Genomic DNA, 15131 nt, shown 5'->3' with positions numbered 1-15131 from the left:
CCTACTATGACCCTCTCTGCTAGGCACTGTATGTACAACACATAGAATAAAAGAGACTGCTCCTAATTTACAATCTTCTTTATCCCCAGCGGATGTGGGATTGGTAGTGCTGAACACTTTGATCACATTATGGGTATGGAGGGAACGCTAGCAAGGACTCCCTGTATGGTCTCACGTAAACAGAACTAAATTGAGAGGACTCCACCTACTAATGGTAGTCTTTGTGCACATCTCCACAGACCGCAGAGGCAGAAAAAATAATCTAGTTGTATGCCATCAGGTAAAAAACATTGTCTTTGTATCCTTGTCATTATACCCTGTGTAGTTTCCAAAACATATTAGAGCTGCAGAACAAGGAGGTCATCACAGCGCTTTGGATTCTGCCAACCTATGTTTGAACTCACAGCGTAATAGTAACAAACTCCAAGTCCCATTGACTGGTCTGTGCAAATCTAGCTCTCATGTGAATTGCAAGGGAAATTTAAATTCCTGTGCTAATGCAAAATTGCAGGGCTTGAACTGCATATGAAATGAGTGAGTTGCTACCAGTTTTATATTAAATAGGAATGGAAAAATGTTTCTTTTTGCTTTGGCAAAAAAAAAAGAACCAAGTAGCACTACAAAATTATGAGCGATGCAAGGAAAATGCTAAATCCACAACATTATTATAGGGGAGGTTTAAAGTGGTCTACTGTAAATATGTTTTCCTTAATTTGTATTATCATTTTGCTGGTGAGATTTCCTCGTTTCCATCCTGAAAATAACAGCGTCAACGGTATCTTTAGTGACATTACACGTGTAGTCATTTACACCATAGCTTTCCGTAGGCCTCAAAATCCATTGTGGAATGATGCTTTAGAAACCTATAAAATGGGCAGATTGCAGAATTCTGTTCTTTACATCCTTAATCAGGCACTTCTGCTGACTTCAAAGTCGTTAATTTCTCCTTTTGTTCAGTGCATCTGCCTGTACTTTTCCTTCCTGAGATACTGTTTTATGCACAGTTTTTATAAATACTGCTAATCACATGCATTGACTATAGAAAAAAAAATAGCAGGCTTGTGTGATCTTTTTTTTTTTTTTCTACTGGAAAAATGCCACAGGGAAGATCTAACTGAAGTGGCTGCCACGATGGCTGCAGCTGGTGCCCTCTTCAGAACTGGGTCCCCCTCATTGCTATCAGCTCGCTGCTGCAAGCAGCAGGGAGCCTGAGGGTGATGAGAAGAGCACTGCTCCCAGCATCCTCAGAGCAATTCGCAGTGCTTTATTGGAGTCACATGTTCAAAGGCATGGGAAAACAAAAAAAAAGATAAAATCTTGGTAATATCCTAAAAGCTTCTTGAAAACTATTAATCTCCTAATAAACCCCAAAAGGCTATCTGTCAAGAAGTTAATAAAGAAATGTCAGGATGCCACATGGCTGCTACGACTGCAGGCAGGAGAGGAAATGAGATCCCAAGGAAAGAAGCACCAGCTATGTCATCTGGCATGTGATCTCTTATTAAAGCATCACTGAAAGTCGGGACGCTGCCCTTCTTGTTTCTGCAGACATTTATTATAGTAGTATCTCTGCTGTTGGATTGATGTTGTCAGCACAGAAGCCCACTAGAGAAGAGAGCAACAAGTACAATCTGCAGGTGTGGGGTCACCTCCTGGGTGCAGATGGGACATGTGCATGACCCAGAAGTTGCCCTACATCCTAAGAAATGCACAGGTTTGGAGACAAACAGAGGTGTCCACAAAGAGGCAGAATGATCAGGTAACTGCTGCTCAGCCTCAAACTTGGATCCATTCGTTGGCTGGTATTTCATTGATACCCCATTTCTACGAAGCAGATCCAAGCCCAGGAACAGAGACCTGACCCTGCTCACTACCACTGAGCCAAGGGCAGTGGGGGGAAGGAAAGCAAAGCAATCGCCGACCCATGGAGCCTCTGTACTGCACATGCTAGAAATAGCCACAGTCTCTGCACCACACTACTGACTTAGCATTTACAGAATATTTTTCAGTAGGCCTTGAATGCCATTGTTTTGCAGTGCTTTATAAATGTGGCCAAATTGTGAAGTCCTTTTTATGCCCTTAGTCAGGCATTTGGCTGATCTGAAAGAAGGTTTGAGAAAAATAAGTGTCTCCACTCTGAAGAACAAAATCAGGATGTGCTTTCCTGGTTAACTGTACTCTCTGTCAAGACCAGGGCTTCATTGGCAGCAAGCCCTGTGCTGCACAGTGGCAGTGTTCAGTGCAGCCCAGTGGGAGGAAGCAGAACAGGGCAGGCTGACCAGATCAGGAAGTGCAGAAGAAAAGCTTAATTACATTGTTTTGAAAGAGCAGAAAAATCAAACAAGCAACATCAGAGGCAGATCACGAATTGAACTTCTAATCACCTCTCTGCATGAACAACTCCAGGCTTTATAATAGTTAAAATAGAGGGGTTTATTCCAGTGATAATAATTCTCATCTCTGCTCTGTCCATTTAGTCACATACATTTTTTCTCTGCAGCTTCTGTCTACCTCAGATTTCTTCACCTGCCATGAAATCCTAATGTGCTCACCTCGTCACTGACTCAGGCACCTAATTGGCCAGATAGCTCTCTGATTGGGTCCCTTTTTCCCTGCTTTCCTGTCACATTATTTTTAATACTGTGGTTGCCTGGTAACCCTAACACCTGTGCTTCCTTCCCTGTAATTTTACATGTTTCCCCCTGCAGGTAGCAATAAAAAACATTATTTTTGTCCTGACACTTCTTCACCTGTGTTTTCACACCACTCAACACTGAAGACAGACAAGTCACCCAAATGTTGATCCCAGGCTATTTTTTTTTTAAATTTAATAGGGCTGGAATCACTGCTAACAATCTTTTCTGTTTGGATGAACAGGTTGAGCAGATGACTTTACTTGCTTGCATGCCCCCAAGCCCACTTAGCTCCGACTCCCTGGCGTGAGATCTCCAGACCCACATGAGAAGGCACTGAGTTTGCTGTGGGGCTGGGGAGCAGGACAAGCAAGGAGTGAAGCAGGGGTACATCATGCATTGCTTCTAAGCCCCAGAGAAAACAGAGAAAAAAATGTTCAGCTCAGCATCTCTGCATGGCAGGGACTGCTCATCCCTGAGCCCAGACTGAGTGAGTTAACACTAATGACTGAGCTAATGGAAGGTGGGGAGCTCTTCCTTTTGCTAGGCCTGTGGAAAAAAATGGTATGAGCTATAATAAAGTGTTCCTCTTCTGTCAGGTAATACTGCATCATAGAGGATCTCTTTGCCAGGCAACTAGATTCTCCTTTGGGCAGAAGAACGTTCCAGGTCAGTACAGAGGTGGCACAGCAGGGCAGGAGTTCACTGGAGCCTTCTAGCTTGACAGCTAAATAGGACTTCTGGTTATTCAGTTGAGAGTTTCAGAGAGCGGATTTACCTGGTCACTAGAGTTGTGTCTGAGAGGGTGTGGGTTCCCAGTCCTTTCCATTCAGAAGCTGTTACAGAGAGCATCACTGTATGCTTCCTTTTGTTGCCCTGTGAGCTCTAAATTATGAGGCCCTCTCTGGGATAGGGAACTACTGGTGCATCAGTGCTTCGTGTGGGCTTTTGGAACAACTACGGGCACACAAGAAGTCCATTCAAATAGTTCTGTAATGCAGTTTGTAGAGGAATCTCATTCTGAGGAGCATCCATCCCTTCTATTGCAGGAGTAACATACTCCCCATCATAGGCTGTGTTAAAAAAAAAATGGTGAATTTTCCTTTTCAAATACAGATAATCTCATCTTTGGCTTCAATATATCCCAAAGAGGCAAGGTCAATCCCTTTGGTATCAGAAAAATATCAAACCATCAGGGTGGTGCTGCAATTTCCATCATCAGAGAATGAGATGCTAGCCTTGTCTGTGCCACATCATAGAACCTGAAGGTGTGACCCTGCCCTCATGATGTACAGTGCTGGAAGTGCTCTTGTTTGGCAAGGGGATACTCTGCACGTAAGAGAAACGTTCATCTGGGGATATTCTCTCAACCACATCAGCCAAAAGTGGTCCAGTCATGGGTACTTGGCATAAGACTTTGATAGGAAAGGGTAGTTTTAATTAATTAAGCTCACAGCACAGAGATTCACCATGTACTCCAAGCAAACAACAAACCTGCTCTTATACCAAAGCTTCATCTGTATAACTGAAAGTACCACAGCACCTCTCTGCTTTGGACTTTGCATTAGAGCCTGGAGGTACGTGGCAGCTTAGAGAATACGCTGTGATAGTTGCACATCTAGCAAAGCATTGGTCATGTTTTTCTGTCAGTGCAGTGGAAAATGGAGCAGGAGTGTTTGCAGATTAACAAGCAAAAGATCTTAAGTGATCATCTCCCCTGCTCCCCTCTCTCCAGTGTTTTAAAAATCTCCTTTGCTGAAGAAGAAAAAGTCAAGATGGCAGAGCAGGAGATGCACATGTATAGCTGATCTACTGGAGCAAAGCCAAAGCAGCAAAGCTGGGCATGTGTTTCTATAGTACTTAGCACAGTGGGGTTCCACTGGGACTCTAAAGCTATCATGATCCAGTGATAAACAATGATAATAGGAACATCGGGAGATGAATACAGACCTGTTAAATGTCCTACAAATCTGTCCAAAATTAACATTTACCAGCAGAAATACAGCACATGACTGACCTTCATAGCTTGATTCAGTGCCATGAAGTGTTGTCTGAAGGAACAGAAGGTGGAGCAGGGCAATGAATACCCTCCATCAACAGGGCTGTTTCTCCAGGACAGCTTTCCACAGCGCACAGCAGATCTGTAGCCAAATGTTTTGTTCGCACATTGGGCATTGCATCTAATAGCCTAGTGGAGCCCATTCCTAACATAGCCTGGGCTCTGTACTGAAAAAGGGTGTCATGAGCCTTACCAGTCTGTACTGCCTTCTTCACCCAGCCCCATAATATACTGTTAACTCTTGTTTACTGTCCATCTCTTTATCAAATCTCTCAATCATGTTAAATGAGTTTTTTGTTTCCAAGTTATAACAGGATTTGGATTTAAGGGAGGTTCAGCTAAATGAGCAGCCTTCTCTTTGTACACCCTTATCAGAGCTGTGGTGAAAGAAATGTCCTTCAAACTCAAGCTCTGTGTTTATTGGAGTATCTTTTCTATGCATATTATCCAGCTATACAGCTCAATATGATCATTCTTTCCTAAAAGAAAAAGGTGAGTAGAGACAAACATTTTATGGCTTATGACTTTCTAGCCTTTGAGAGGAGAGTTGGACTTCATTCTGGGCAGAAAAACCGATTTTTCAAACTGTATCTCAGACAAGTATCGAGGATACAGAAGCCATAGCCTGAATTTCTGTATTGCTCATGGGTTTCTACTTTCTCATCCACAGTGGCTTTTATGGCAGGTCAAATGTCTCCTTTGTCTCTGAATATTTACAAAAGTGGACGTGGAAAGCTGTAGTCATCACATATTTCTCTGTCTGTATGATTCTTATTTGTTAAAATTCATGCCTTCCTATCCTCCATAGTCATTATTTGTTAGATTTATCAGCATATTTTAAAATCTCTTTCAATTCATCTACAGAATGTATGAAGTGTTGTAAATTCTTGCTTTACACTCCAAAGATCTCAGGCCTCTCAAATCAGGACACACTGAGTTTCGCATTTGTGAATACTATTTCTCTGAAGCCTGACTACCTTTCATGGCTGATGGAGTGGAAGTGACTACAGAGGGCACTTGTTTTCCAAATACTAACTGTATCATGACCCATACCAACTTTCAATGCTTGTCTTTTGTCTCAGTGACATCCAGAATCTAGTCCTTTCCAGGAGCTGTGTTCCTCATTTCTGTAACCCTGGCACCTCAGTTGGTTGGGCAGATTGCCCAAGGCTACAACAGAATATCACCTCGCAAATACAACTTAAAATTCATCCGTGAAGCTACAAAGACATTGCAGCTTAACCAGTCAGTCTACACAAGTCAACTATTTCATAAAATACTTGTTGTGATACAAAAGTGACCTGCTCTCTTTCAATCTATAGAAGACTGTGTGTCATAATGATCCAATGTGTAATGTGAGCACAACACTAAGTGATTCTATCAATTTCTGTATCCTTAATGCAGCTCAAATATCTCTTTTCAGCATCCATCATAACTTTAAAACCCTCTTAATGCATACGGTAAGTAGTTAGAGGCAAGTTTGACCATGCCTCTCATCTCTTCATCCCCTCACCCACTAGTAAAATGCTAAAAACACATTATACATTTATAAGGTAGCCTTATATATTGGTTTTGGACCATATCCCCAATGTCCTGTACCGGATTCATCTGAGAATTCTCATCCCAGTAGGTGGTGCTACGGGATATGTAAGAGGGGTTGGGTCTGTTGGGAAAACGGAGTCAGGGGAGAGAGGTGGGGGAATTAATTTGGTTGAGATCCATAGAGGTGTTGCTAAGAGGCTGGACTTCAACCTTGTGCCTCTGTAACCTGACCCAGATTGCATTCCCCTATATATATGTATATATATATGTGTGTGTATATATGAGTTACTTTGGGGAGAGCACTTAAGCAGAAAGAATAATAATCAAGAAACTAAACTAATTAAATAAGTTAGCAAGTAAACAACCAGGAGACAGTTGCAGCATATCCCATGACTCCCAGCAGACTGGCTCAATTCCCACCATCCCCAAAGCCTCGCAGTACAGAATGAGTGATATTGCTAATAAGGTCAAGCACAGCTTATTCTTCTGACTACTCTACGTTTTTCAGTACTGGTGTTTCTCGATTGTGATGACAACACTGTCAATGGTTTACGGGCGTTCGGCCCGGTTCCGTGACGAAGGGGGCGGGGGATCCACGGGCCCACACCCCAGGAAAAAGGGAAAAAGGGGGAAAGGGTAAGGAGATGGCCCTGAGAGCAAAGAACAGCGGCAACAATCTGAGGAGAAACAAACTAATTTACTAAATAAGATATTGGAACGCAAAACAACACACTATAATACAATATAATTATAATTTAAGCTGATCAATCCAATACAGAGAGAGAGAATGTCCCAAAATCAAGGTAGGCCTTACTCTACTACCGACGATAAGACGGCTGGAGAGCGAGGTGCTGCCAAGACGAGAGACGGGCAGAAAAAAGGGACGAGGTCTCGTGATCTGCAAGCTTTTTATACTGCGAGCTTTTATCTTTTCCCTCTGGCCGGAAAATGGTAACAGAGGAGAAAAGTACCGTGGCGACTGTAGTAGTCCTTCTCTTCTGAGAACCAGGTACATCCACTACTTGATGTTATGATGTGGAATACCAATAACCAAGAATCATAAAACCATGACAGACAAATAATTCCATGACTTCCAAAAGAGAGGCAACAGCCCAACAAGAGATTTTTCTTGACCAATTCTCATGTGCAAACAGTCCTTGATTGAAAAGCAATTGAATATGAATTGAATGAAATCTGGACACTGAAGTTATTACTCATACAGACCCTGCCTGTCCTATGTGCCTAAATAATATTGCCAGTTATTGCAGAAACTCTCTGAAGTCACTGAATTGACTTTCCTTTTCATTGTGAAGCTTTGGTACCATATAGCTGAAGCACACACAAATGGCTGGAGCTGTAGAAATCAGAAAGTTTCAGTAGGCACCACCAGTTTGAGAATCAAAAATGAATGTAAGTTTCCAAGTCATACCTTTGATAATAGTATGTTGACTCATTGTCACAGTGACAAGTCCTAACAAGTATTTTATGGTATAAGCCTGTGTTGCTTCCTGTCTGATTTCATTACTCTCCAAGGTATCAAAAGAGATTATTACAGGAGTTGACTTAAGAGCTAGTAGGGCTCCTAGTATTGATTTTTTTTTTCCTGAGATCTTCTAGAATTTCCAGTGTCTCGATACTGAAAAATAGTCTTGTTGTCTTGTTTTGTCCATTGTTAAATGGGGCTGACATTAATACCAGAGTGACTCCAGACTAGTTAGATTGACCCTGATCCCAGCAGAATCAGGGGCTAGTTCACAGGAGGTGCAGGAGAAGCAAACAGAGGCGTGGTCAATACCAATCAACTTGGTTTGTTGCAAAATAAATCTCACCAGGCAAAATTGGCTGAGAAATGAGATCAGTCTTATTTACCACATGTACATTCTGGTATGGCATTTGTGTTTGTCTTTTATGAAATTCTAACTTTAAAAAATCAGTATGCAAAAATCAGCACTATCCAGGTCTGGTGAAGCAAAAAATGTTTCATTTACCAAATGCAAAAAAATTACAGTAGATGACAAAGAGTCTTCACACAGAGGACATTCTAATATTGTCCTTCAATAATCTGTTATTTAGTTGGTGAAATTCACCTCCAGGGAAATGTATTTCCCTGGAAAAAACTTAAGATGCCCTGAAAATTTTAGAATACTTAAAAGGAAATAAATGAACAAGTCAGTTATGCTTTAAAAGGTGAGTATAATACCTATTTTGAAGCGAGGATTATTGGGCAGAATTGGGGAATAATGAAATTACAGGTGACAACAGAGTTTAGTTCCAGTGTCTGCACTTAGGAGGTATTTAAGAAAGGAGTTCAGAAAAGAGCCAAGAACTGACGAGTAGTTTAGAAAACCTCAATTTTTAGCAAAAGATTAGAGTAACTTGGTCTATTTAGCTTAACCAAAAGAAATCAAGAACAGACCATCATAAATCAACAAATAGCTATCAAGACAAAAGATTTTTTTGTTACAGTAGCCACCTGTGTAATCTAGCAGAAAAAAAAGTACTCAAGATCTGATGATTAGAAGCTGAAAGAAGACAGACTTGGTAAGACAAAATAATGACGGTAATCAGCCCCTAGAATAAGCCATCAAAAACCCTGGAATATTTGAAGTCAGAACCCAGTGTCTTCATAAATAAATTTCAGAGCTCAAATAAAAATAAGAAACCGTAATCACAGACCACCAGTTAAGATTGTATTACCTGTTTTACAGAGGAGATCAGAACAGATGACTGCAATAGCTCATTCTCGCTTTCAAAATGGTGAATATGAAATGTAGTACATTAAGCAATATTACTGCTTGCAAAGTTCCAGTTGTGTGCTGAAAAAGGAAGAATGCAAAACGCTTATTGCTTATCGTTGGCTTGTTTTTTTTGTGTGTGACACAATTTGCCTTTTGATCTTTTGATTTGACAAGTGCCAAAACAGCCCTACAAATCTGCATTATAAATATTAAGGAGGTCACATGAGCAATTTTATAACCTATATTGACATAGATATTTTCATTTTGGAGGAAAAGTATTGATTTTCTTTCTGTTCAGTCGATATATATTTGGCTAATATAAATTATGGGAATAATGAGAACAAGACAAGGTCACGTTTTGATGTCAGGCCTGTTCTTGGCTCACCTTCTGGTTTCAGATGAATTCCTCATACACCGCATCTGACCTCGGCACGACGAAAACCTAGAAAGCTGCAGACTTGGCAGATTTGCTGACAAGCCCCAAGAAAATCTGTCCCATATGCCCACATACTTCACTGTTATGTGCACAGTCCTCTGAATTTATGCAAGAAGGATTTTGCAAGTCCATCTTTGTGGAAGTTGTGCCTTCCTGACTTTAGCTGGGGCAGATGAAGCCACAGTAATGAACAATCAGGCTGCACACTACTCCATTCTCTGCATGGGCTCAGGACCAGATGTGGTGGAACTAAAGGACTGCTGTTACTGTGCTTTTGTTATTCTGCTACAAATGCAGTAGAAAAGATTAGGTATTATGTACTTCTGCTTGCATGTATTCATGCTTTTCCAGAAAGGCAATCAAAGATCCTTTCAGACTCTAATGCTATTTGTGCCCATTTAGAAAACTGGTTTTCTCCTTAACCACCTCTCTCCACTGTGTCCATCTTGGTACATTTGGCTACTCATTCGGGAATAGCGTGTACCTTTTTTTGGTAGTGGTCCAGCACAGATCACTTTTGGACTCTTGACTACAATCCACCTCCAGTATAGACTGGAAAACAATCATTGCATGTAATTTCACAGATTTATCTGAAGAACACAGTGAGTCAGGTCTCAGAAATCCTGCTTACTACTGGAGGGATTACTAAAAAAAGGTTGGCTTTTTTTTTTTTTTTTTTTTTTTAAATTAATCTAGGATTAAATTGGCTTCTCCAGGGAACAGTTGTCTGGATACCAAATGCTACTGGACAGATCAAATGGTTTTGCACATTTTGCCTCTTTATGACTCAGCAGGGATTTTTCACTGCCACTGACGCTCAGGTTTGCTTCCTCACACCTGTGCTGCTGTGGCACACAAAATGATGTTTTTCACAAGGATTCCAGCCATCAGTTCAGCTTTCAAGAAGTTGCACCAGCTCCATCTTCAACCATCCACTGCTTCTTCCCTGAAGTACAAAGGTACTGTTTTACTGTAGCATTTTCCTTTTTCTTCCTTATCCAAGACATCCCTTTCCTTCATCTTTTCCTTTTTCCACACTATCTTTGTTCTTTCTTATTCTCACTGCCTCTGATTTCAGAGTTCCTTCTCCGGGGCATCTGGTGCTCTTCACACCATTGATTCTCTGTTTTCAAAATCCTTGCAGAAAATATATTTGCTCTTTTCCCTAACTAGTATTTAACTGCTGTTTGCCTTGATACCATGTAGTATTTTAAATAAACAATGGACTGGAATAAAAAAATTACTTTCATCTTCCACTTCCAACATCTATCAGGACTATATCCCTGGTTTTAGTAGAAGTCGTATACAGTAAAATTTTTAAATATGACATTACAAAGGAGGAGACATTATTGATGTATGAAGGAAGACAGGAATCTCATAGCCGCAGCCCAAGACAAAGGAATTTCCAGCTTGAGATGCTCACAGCAGCAACTTCCCACAGCTCTCTGACAGCATGTGCTGTACTTTGTAATGATTTTCATACTCTGATCCTCCAAGGTGAGTGTAGGATAAGGAAAGAGGATCACAAATGTAGCTTGAACCTGTCCTCTTTTTTTGAGAAATTTGGAAACACTGCATTGAAACTACCTTGTTTTACCTGGCTTATTCTGACCGATAGGCACAGGGCAGGTACAAACAAGGAAAAATCTCAAAACATGAGAGAAAATTCAAAAGCCAAGAGAGCAGCCAAAATCTCCTCAACAACAGAAAGCCACCCTTTCCTGAACTGCCAGGACACTGCTGCTCGAGGCTAAGACATTATAGTGACAGCTGGGTTCAGACAAGCAGGGCCATGAAGGCTGCTCTTCAGACTCTCCTCAGGGCGATAAAGCTAATAATCAACTGTGCCAAACAGCTTACAGGAAAATAAATACCTTTAAAATCAGTATTACAATGCAATGGCAGTGTGTTGCAGGAATCACTATATAAATGCTAACTTTCAGCGGTGAAATCCTCGGTGAGCTTCGATTAAGCAGTGATAGTGGTAATCTCTACATGTCCACACTTGGGACCTCATATTTGCAGCATCACGTGGCTCCTCTGAATGAGTCTGAAAGCTTTGCATAGACCCAGGCTCACTGGAACTCCTCTCCTCTCTGCAGGATGAAGCAATGCTATTTCTTCACTTAAGGCTCATTTAAACTTCCACTGCACTGCACACAGGATTATACCGATACCACACTGTACTGGCCACCTTCCATCACTGCAGTGTCCTGGGAGATGGATCTGGCCTGGAAAGCTGCCTCGGTGGGAACAGAACCATTCTTACAACAAAAGAACAAAGCTGAGAACCCCACAATGTGAACTACAGGCCTAGAGTAACGCACAGATGGTAAGCCTGCAACCATGCTGTCTGGGGCTTTGCGCTCACCAGAGCTCACAAATTTATTTCTAGCAAATCTGGGATTGTGTGTCCTCAGGAAAACCCCACATGCTGCTGCAGGATGATGAATGTTGGGGATACAAGAAGCATTCCTTTTTTTAGAGCCTATTTCCCTGCTTCTGCTTTCTTTTGAGCAGATCAGCCATCCATGTGCAAAATGGCCTTAAAGATCTTCAGTTTACACTGCAGCTTGCACTCAAGCACTTCTGTAGATATAAGAATCCCTGTGCTGAGCCATGGATCTGTCTCTGGGACGAAAGGATCCATCTGCTCAGCTGTGCACTGCAGCACCCTCAGCATGTTCGGACAGAGAGAACAGCGAGCAGACTAACTACATCCAACTGGAAAAGTAAATGGGAATGCATTTGCACTGAAATTTGACCCAGGACCTGCAGCCTACATTCCCAACTCAGTAACAGCACAAGCACATTAAAGATCAGGAGAGTGAAACACCTTGATCTCACCTCTTCCAAAGATAGCACAGCCGGCTGAATGGCAGGGCCTCCCGATGCACCAGTAGAGTGGCTAAGTGCTCACTTAGCAGAGAGCACCATTTACTGCATGGCTGACCACACACCCTGAGTGAGCCTGTGCTTCCTTGGGGCCGCTCGCTGGGTCACCACCATGGCTTGCAGAAAAATGTGAGAATAGGCAGGAGAACCGCACAGCCCTTCCCACTGCCATCACTCCAGCCAGCTGTGTTTGGTACACTGATGTCCTGTCCAGAGGACAGCATTCTGCTCGTGGTCAGGCACAACAAAGTGGCCAACTACTGCACCTCCACCTTGACAGAGGGACAATAAAACCGGATGCCACAGTGAGACCACTCAAGGAAGCCCTGGTTTTCAAAGGCTTGGCCAAACCAGGATCTTTCCAGACACCTCTGCTTGTTGTGAGATCTTAACTCCTTCACATGTTGCTGGGATGGGTCTCAGAGAAGCAGCCACTCTCCTAGCAGGTCTGCTTGCTCTGTGAAATGAGCGCTCACAGCTTTCCTCCTGCAGTTCAGCTGTAAGGTGGGTAAGCTGTAAGCGATTAGAAGCACAAATGTCCCCATTTGATCCCACTCTTCATTTTTAATCTCATAAACAGTGATAGGGTTGAGCTATCAAGCTGAGAGGGACCTTTCTCTAAGCTTAGGTGTAGTTGGATGCACACTTGATCCTGCCTGTTATTGTGGAAGAATTCAACTGAATGAGAGTTACAGCTACACGTGCGAGGCAAGCCCAGTGATTCTGGTGTTAGTTATGTTAGTAACTGGTGAGTTATGAAAAAGGCGCACTTGTCCTGGAGGGTGGTCACAACCCCTGCCTGATCCTGCAGGTGTGAGCAAGGTGTGTAACCGGAGCCGCGTATCTCTTCTGAGTGCCAGCCATTTGGGATACATGGGGCGTCAGTGAATGTTAGGAGGCTATTTAGGTTGTTCAGTAATCCATGTTCCAGTTATATTTGCACATTATTGGGTTTGACTCATACTCAGCTGACCTCCTCCTCGCTCCTGTACAGATTTGAAGGCAAGCGTCCTCCGGTACACCTCATCCAGTGACGTGATCCCTACCAGCCTCGAGCTGCCTGCCTTTCACCTGGGCAGTCCCCTATTCCCCATTAATGCTGCACAATGTGCAGTGCTTTGGCGGTCCAGGAATGAGAGGTGGGTGACTTCACCTTCAAGAAGGGCCCAAGCATGTCCCCTGCCAGCAACAGCAGGAGGTTGATGCACAGAGACACAGTCCTTGATGCCGTGGTGTAACGTGGGGCAGTCTGGCATGTCTTCCCAGGGCAGCAACAGCTGGTCTGACAGTGAGTCTGCTTCCTTCCACGGGGTCTCAGGAAACCTTTGTTCTGAGCTCAGATCTAGGTCACTGCTAATTCAAAAACCCCTCACTGTGCTCTTTTGTATGGCGTAGATGTACCTTCAGAACTAGGACAGTCTTGGATGCTGGTAGATAAAGTAAAGGAAAAATGAGGGGCAAAAGATACAGGAGTGCCTACTTTGTAATTCTCAGCACTTGCCTGATAAGGAAGATGGTTTTTTTTCCACACATCTACTCATTTTGCACACAACAGAGGAACCAACCTCTCTACTCTCCAGTCCGGACTGAGCACAGTGCAAGAGCGCTACCAGAGCTCCAGGGCTGACCCAGCAGATTGTAACTGCAGTGTGCAGGTGGCCTGTCCTAGATCCTAGGAGATTAAAAAGGTTTCTCAAACTTTGTGGCAACATTCTCTTCTCTTCTGGTGCAACCGAACAGTTCTACAAATCAGAGAACTCATTCTTAATTAAAGCGCAAAAAAACCACCTTGGAATGATGACACAGGTTTGATTCGGCCTCCAGAGCCAAGGCTCTCAGGCTGCACTCTGCCACCATCTTTATGAAAAAGAAGGAATCCAGTATGTTAAAAGCAGAATCTGGAACACTCATCCTCACTCTGAGCAGCTGTTCTGTTTTACCTTCTACCTCTTAATGTTTTTCATCAGCAAACATTTCTGTGACAAAGACGCTGCTCATCTACATGCCTAACGAATGGCTTGTCACAAAGACGCTCTTGTTTGCCTGCAAACATCTCTGTTCTCTGTTCTTCCTTGGTGCCAGGAACCCGCTCTCCAGCAGGCAGCCAGCAGGGACTGTTGACCAGCCGCACACATGGCCCAGGCTGCAGGGAAACATGCATGAGGGAAGCGCTTTGTGTCTGAGGAACACTTGTAAACAAAGGATCTCCAGGGCTAACAGAAATCAACTGCAACAAGCGACACGGAGAGATCAAAGGAATATGCACCGAGGCGGCAACCCCTTCTTGCATATGATTTTATTTCCCTTTCCTCTCTTCTTTAGATGTAACTACATGTGACAATCTCCCAAGCAAAGAATTTCAGAGACTTCTCTGCCTTTGTTTTCCCAGGTCTTTCAGAAGCTCCGTCTCTTCTTTTCCTCGTAGGTGGACTAAAGGCTGTGGTGCAGAGCTTTACATACGATTTGGAAATAAATAATGGATGATTGACTAAGCTGGTGACAGACTTTAGCAGCAGCAGCTGTGCGTGCTGGAGGCTGAGGGCAGGCTGGGAATTCTCTTTCCAACTGAATGGCGGCAGGCAGGAATCTCTTCTACCATTCACAGGGACTCGGCACCATTTTCATCACAGCCTGGTTTGGGTTCATCTGGGGAGGAGTGAGATTTGCCTCTCCAGCTGTCCATAAGGACTTGGTGGGACAACTCTCACACCACCACCAGTTCCATCAAAGTCAGTGCACGGACAAGGACTGTTGGGATGGGCCTTACAGCCTGTACTGCTTTCCAAACTGATATCTGTTTTGAACATATATAGATTTACATATAGATA

This window comes from Numida meleagris, chromosome 6 (assembly GCF_002078875.1).
Source record: "Numida meleagris isolate 19003 breed g44 Domestic line chromosome 6, NumMel1.0, whole genome shotgun sequence".
Lineage (NCBI taxonomy): Eukaryota > Metazoa > Chordata > Aves > Galliformes > Numididae > Numida > Numida meleagris.
This window is presented reverse-complemented; position numbering follows the sequence as displayed.